Source organism: Alosa pseudoharengus, unplaced genomic scaffold (assembly GCF_046254945.1).
Source record: "Alosa pseudoharengus isolate Yale_2024_CS ecotype anadromous, Long Island Sound unplaced genomic scaffold, YU_APseudo_1.1 YU_APseudo_1.1_scf_22, whole genome shotgun sequence".
Lineage (NCBI taxonomy): Eukaryota > Metazoa > Chordata > Actinopteri > Clupeiformes > Clupeidae > Alosa > Alosa pseudoharengus.
The window spans coordinates 10,152,168-10,159,667 of NW_027468680.1; positions in this window are offsets into that span (position 1 = coordinate 10,152,168).

Consider the following 7,500-nt stretch of genomic DNA (forward strand, 5'->3'; position numbering starts at 1 on the left):
GTCTCTGTGTGAGGGAGAGAGAGAGAGAGATAGAGAAACTATTAAGTACACGTACACACACACACGCACACACACACACAGACACGCACGCACGCACGCACATGTCAGACATGTCGGTGAGACAACGAAGAGTTGGGGAGCCTTGTGAAGTAAAAATAAAGCCTGCCGGTATCCAAGCTGAGGAACCACTGCTGAGAGACATCAAGCACACACCAAAGCTGTGCCGCAGCCTGCGCCATGGGGATTCAAAAATATCACTAAAGCATGTCATAAGACCTGATCAGAGGAAGGAATAATGTTTTAGCATATGCTTATGGCTGTGTGTGTGTGTGTGTGTGACTGACTTAGTGAAAGAGGAAAAAAAGAGAGAATGCTTGTGTTTGTATGTGTGTGTGTGCAAGTGTGTGTGTGTGTGAGAGAGAGAGACAGAAAGAGAGAGTGTAGAGTTTTCTGTCTAATAAGTCAAAGGCACTCAGCACCTGATCTAAAATGTGAGGCTCAAAGGATGACACTTCCTGGTGTCATGACAAAGATCACAAAGCCAACTGTGAATATGTTCTCGTCGACAAACATGACGACAGTGCCATCTGGCATCGTGACTTCTCGTCGACATCAAGAACCTTCTTCGCGCCCACGCACAAAAGTTCACCAAGGCACACAGTTCCACACTATTGGAAGGGGTCAGTCACGGTTATTCCAAAGCCAGTCTCTTTTAGTTCTGCTGCCCGGCCGCTGCCACAGTTGAGTTGATTCCAGATGGTTCAGAGAAAAATTGCCTGGGAAGACTGTGACACGCTGACATTTTCAGTCACTACTGTGGGGTCTTCATGGATTATAACCTTCCAACTACGCCCACTCACACACACACATACTCCCAAACACTCCCACACACACACAATCACTCACACACAACAATAGTCACTTTCATACTAAAGGCCAGTTCTGACCAAAGATTTGAAATGAGCTGCAACTTACCAGGGTGGGTGATTCACATAGCCGGAATAGCTTGCAAGCACCATTGTTTCCATAACAATGTCTTTATTACATCACCAATTGCAGTCACATATGGCTAGCGTTAGATAGACACCAAATTAACTAGCTGATTAGCCAACAGTCAAATAGCATTTATATTGTGGCTTTGTTAGCGTATGCTTTTGACTCTTGTTGTACAGATAACGTAAATCCTCAAACGGAACTAATAAGTAGTTCTCTGTCTCTAATCTGGCAAACACTCTGTCAATATGCCATGCCTCGACTGACAGAGTGACAATGTGACACAAAAGCTGTGAGATGCAAGTGTTCTGAAACCTTAGAACTGCAATTAACATAAGTCTTTTTGCAACGGTTTGCAAAAGTTAATTCACACCAGTGCAACACACCCCCTCTGACTTCTATAAAACGTCTCCACCTCATAGTAAATATTTGCTATTAATCACATTCACACACACACGCACACATACACACTCTATATTCTCTCCCTGTTGGTCTTGCACCACCTGCTCACTTCCCTGTCTGAAATGATGGTGACTTCAGAGACTAACCGTGCACCTGGAAACCCGACTATTGATCCAGGGTTGCACAGCAATGTGGTGCAGCTCAGCTAGATAATTGGAAAAACCGCAAGAACACATTCAGCACCCTCAGATAACTATCTTCCAGGTACAGTGAATAGGAGCTATCCTCAGAAAACGTTTTGAGAGAGAGATAGAGAGAACAAGAAAGATAGAGAGAGAGAGAGTGAGCACATGTTTGTATTTCTGTATTTGAGAGTGTGTGGTGGTATTAATATGTAGGTGTTTATTTATGTTTTTGTGGTTGTGTAGATGTGAATCTTAATCCCGACATCTCCAGCAATGAATTAATTCGACCCTTATTTGAGATGGCAGATTCAATAAATGTCATACAACCAAATAAACATTATGATACAAATTGCAAGCAAATCAAACAAACTCTGATATTACTGTACAACAAGTGGCCATCTTCTTCTCTTTTAGACCGCCAACGATAACTGACCACCTACACAAATCTAGAGCGCTCTCCTGAGCAGCCCAAGTCACAGAGAGAAACAGACACTCAGCTTCACAGTTTCAAAACTGTAGCCTACTCTGCCACCTGGCCTTCATTGGTGATTGACAGCAATTCAGTGGCTGGCAGGCTGACAGCTGGTGCATCATATCCTGTTCAAAAGTCAGAAGCACACAACTTTATGGAATTCCTGAAAGGTTCAAAATGTGCAGTAAACAATCTTTGTTCAAAGTACTGAGTTCTCGTTGCTCATAAACAGAGAGATGGGAAAACAGAGCCAGACACCGACTTCACTGTCTTCTCAAGAGAAAAAGAAAATAAAAATGGGAGGATAAACAAACTACTAAACAATGATCCGTATTCTTCACAGGGTGGAACGCCAGGTGCAACTTTATCTTTCCATTAAAATAGCTGCAGTATGAATTTGATATGGCTCATTTCCCTCAGTTACAGTGTGTTGTTTTGAGTCTTGTATCAAACTCCAAACGCTGTGCCTACACTGGAAGAGATATCATAAATTGCAACATACACAGGGGTGTAGTGGTAAAATAAGAGGTGGGTAAACTATGAATTCTGTGATCACGGTAAGGTGGACTGCGTCATGCGGTATTGGATTTTTAAAAAAGGCATTCACAACATATTAGATGATGGTGAAGGTTTTTGCCCAATATTTATGACAATACAAGTGGTATTAAATGGTACCTAGAGTATTGATGAGTGTACATATTGTGAATGTGGATGATTCAGTATGAGTTTTACATGTTAAAAGTTGCAATTGGTGAATAAACTCTTTTGAGAGGTGGATAAACTCTAATAAGAGGTGGATAAACTCTATTTCTGAAATTCCAGAGGTGAGTAAATTGCTTTTAAGCCCACTGCACACGGCGGGCGATACGACAGTCAAGGCTTTACAAGACAGGCTTTACTACACCAGTGTTTTTCAACCTTTTTTGTGCCACGGCACACTTTTGACACTTAAAATGTCCCACGGCACACTAACATCCTGTGTAAAGAAAAAATAAAACATACCATAGCCTACAATTTCAAATAATACACAGATATGGCCTTATTATGGCTTCTATGCAAGACCTGCTCAATAAAACAAGCGCCCTCTGTTTCATTTGTAGGTGACTATATCTAATTTAATTGTTGTTATGAACTGGATATGTGATGATTCTGTGAATACTGGATATGGGGCCCCCGTTGTACAATGCCTGCATACCACAAATAGTGCAATCATACAATCAATGAGAGCATGTGGTTATAAATTCTTTGATGCAACAGTTGCTTTTCTGGACCAGTGAGTGACATTTGGGTAATTTTCTGCGGCACACCTGATGATCTCTCACGGCACACTAGTGTGCCCCGGCACAGTGGTTGAAAAACACTGTACTACACACACTGTTGGTGACGGTCGGCCCTGTCGTTTCACTTGCTGTGTGCGTTGCACCATTCACTTCAATTAGATTCTATTCCATTTTTTCCGGTCACCTGCCTGTGAGTAGGCCTTTACTTGCGTTTAGCCTCCACTACATCCCTGAACACACATAAGCTTTGGAGGTCTTTAGAGGCCTGTGTGTGGACCTGACACTCCCAGCCACCCCAGGAGGTGAGCCAGTGAAGGAGGGGGTGGTGGGGAGGGGAGGAAGGGGCATGAGAGATGGAGGTTCAATACAACAATGTAAACTGATTGTCCATAATCTGGCTGAGCCTGGAAGTATTCAATTGAATTCCATTGAAATGGTTTCAAGGAGCTTTGTAGAGCGCAGAGATTAAACCCCAAAAGGTCTTCCGGCAGAAAAAGATTACAGGACATAGAGCCCAGGCAACCTCGCTAGCCACGCCGCGCTGTGTATAAACGGCAGAACAGTGTTTTATGCATGTACTACTAATAATAATAATAACAAAACAGTGTATTGACCGTACTTGTGTATTAACTGCAGTGCCCAATGGCCCAGTCAATCAGAATCAGATCGTGCTGTAATCAGAAAGAAGAATGAAGAAAAAGAAATGCTTACCCATGTAGGCTACTGTATAGCAGCCCTGTGCAATTCGATTGTTACTGTAGGTCCGACGTTACGGGCCCAACAGCTTTTTAGTCAAAAAACGTTTACTAGAGCAGCCAACCAGTTTTTGCAACTTGTAAACCTTGTAACCATCACCTCCATTTTATTGAGGGTAAAACAAAACCGGTTAACTTTAACAGAGCAATTACTATAGCTATGCAGCCAGATGATACAATCCAGGGTCACGTGCAGGCTTCTGCGAGAAATAGGATTTTATTAGGTTGAGGCAACAAGTGAGTAGTAGGATTGAATAGCAGAAAAAATAGTTTATTTTACCGTCTATGAAGAAAACCGTGCGGCTCTGAAAGCCGTTGGACCCGGAAAAATATTTATTAGTCCATTATTGCATCATCACTTAATAACCGAATAACCAAGCTCAAGAAATGTTACAAAATCAATGTATGGGCATTTCCACACAAAACTGTCACATCCATAACGTCAACTAAATACCATGGCATTGTGTTGCCGTTATGCATGTGACAGTTTTGCGCGGAATTGCCCGTATATAAACCTGTGGAAAATAGGTGGAAAATAGGCAAAAAAACTAGAGAGCTATTTCATACTCAACAGTTGAGCAGTCCAACTAGGCACCAAACTAAGCAATCGTCTCAAAAAGACAACAAATAAGGCACCAGATCCAAGCAAGGTGACCCTGGACTTATTTGGACCAGAACATGCTATCCCCTGCCTAACACACAAGCAGGGATAGCTTTTGAAGTTCAGTTCTCTGGCTCTTTAGTCTCTGGTTCTTCCTTGCTCTCTCTCACTTGAAATGAGCCTGCCTTGAAATAGATCTGCCAATTACCACCAATCAGCCCAACTGAGTTTAATAGGGCTGAGCCATTACAGGTTGGGGTGACCACCAAAAACTCCACATGTCAAAGCAGCTAAAGTTATGAATACATGAGATGAATTATTTTGAATCGATTACAATGATCAGGAATGATTAAAAACATACAAATGAACATAAAACATAAAAATGAAACACCCCTCAACAGAAAAGGCAGTGTGTGTGTGTGTGTATGTGTTTGTGTGTGTGTGTGTGTGTGTGTGTATGTGTGTGTTTGTGTGTGTGTGTGTGTGTGTGTGGGTTTAGGTGCATATCCTTTCAGTGTGTCTGGTGTCGTGGAAGTTCTGGAAAGCAGGGAGCTGAGCAGAAAAAAAGGAGAGACTTCCTTTTTCACAAAGCCTCTCATGTGATTTCATTTAGGCCTCAGGTGATCAGGTATCAGCTCATCAGAAACCTCAGGTAAATATCATGAGACCCGAAAGGAAAACCGTCTGAAGATGTCAAGTCAAAAGGATAGGAAAATGATAACCTGCAGCATTCTTTTTCTGGACTTCACGCACATATAAAAACGTAACCCAAAAAGGCTTTCAAATAGATTAACATCACTCTGTCACATAGCTAACCTCTTCGGAGGATAGCTAATGCATACATTTATTATAGATACATTATAGATACATTATAGATGACATGGCCTAAAAGATAAATGTGATGTGATTAAAACACCCTAACCCTAAAACACCTCTAACCCTAATCCTAACCCTAACTCTAATCCTAACCCTACCTTGTTATGACAAAAAACAAATGACACTTAATAACAGAAGCGTTTGGTCATAAACGTTTATGACTTGTTTATGACATGTTCATGACAGTGTGATGTCACTCTTATGTCGATACTGTCAAGTAAAGTGTAACCAAAAAGCTAAAGTTGCTATTCAACTCTCCTGGGACAGACAGAATGCGCCAGAAGAGTAGACCTATAATAACAGTATTACACAATAGGCCTACTCACTGAGCCGCCTTACTTATTGTCTTTGCACCTTGCTTATTGTGTCAGAGGATTCATATGATTTAAACTTGCATAGCTTACATAACTGTTTGGATCTACATACAAGTTGGTTCAATATTGCAAACAACTCATCTATATTATATTTTACCACGTCTTCTCCCGGACCACTTCTTGGTATAGCTTGCGGACCACCAGTGGTCCCCGGACGACACTTTGAGAAACACTGTTTAAAGGCACACATAGCGAAGAAATAACATCTGAAACTGAACACCAATAGACCCTTTCAACAAGGTAAACAAAAACTTGAACAAATGCTTGAACGTTCTATTTGGTTCCCAATCTACTTCCTCTGCATTAAGATAACATATGGAATGTTAAAACGGAAGCCTTGTGGGGCCAACTATGATGCTGATAATGGAACTCTCTTGAAAGGGTCTATATGTTAGTACATGCGCCCCTTTGTGTTCCCAGCTTCATTTACAGTAGGTGACATTTAGACCTTCCCCACTTTCCTACTTTGTTTTGGTCCCCGACATGTGACCCAGACACTTGAGAGGGACTTGGATGGCCGCATATATTCAGTATCTCCGGCTTTTCTGGCGATTTGAAAATAAAAAATGAGGCTGTCTGTGCTCTAAAGAGTGGGTGGAATTGGTTTGTTATCAACAGTCTCCTGTTAGGGGCTCCATTTTGTAACATGTGACCTGGCAATTCAGTCTGAATTCAGTCGGAAATGAAGCATACAAACTCTCTCTCTCTCTCTCTCTCTCACACACTCACACACACAGACACTCACATAAACGCACGCACACACACACACACAAACTTAGCAAGCACACTCAGATTCACACATACACACAAACAGACGCACACATAAACGCACACACACACAGACACACACACAAACTTAGCAAGCACACCTCAGATGCACACACATACACACACACACATTATGGATCATTATACACACACAGATGTGCTCACACACATACACACACAAAAAGGAAAAGTCCAAAGTGGCGTGAAAGTCCTGGGTCTATGTGATGGTGTATGAGGCAGGCCAGGCTGAGGGCACTAGGGATCAACCCATACGTGTCTGTGTGTGTGTGTGTGAGTGTGTGTGTGTGTGTGTGTGTGTGTGTGTGTTTGTGTGTGCATATCGTTCTGCACATGTGTGCTCTATGAGTGTGTGCATGCCTCTGTGAGCACATGCATATGAGTGTTATGTGAGTGTGAGCACCTGTGGTGTGTGTGTGTGTGTGCGTGTGTGTGTTTGCTGTGCAGAGTGTGTGGGTGTACCAGGCCGATTCTTGTGCTAATGATTTCACTCTGGGGAGGAGGAGGAAGACCCTGGCAGAGGTGTGGGATTTCTCCTCCACTGCAAACTCACCGAGCGGAGAGAACCAAATCAAAATTCAATGCAGGTAATTGGAGAACCATCCGTTCAAAATTCTGTTGAGAGAGGCACAGAGAAGGACACAGCGAGAGAGAACATGAGAGAGAGAAAATGAGAGGGAGAGAGAGAGGGATGGAGAGAGACAGAGGGATGGAGAGAGAGAGGAATTTCCAATTAAAGAATTAAGGATCACTTCATTACATGAGCTGAATTGTAA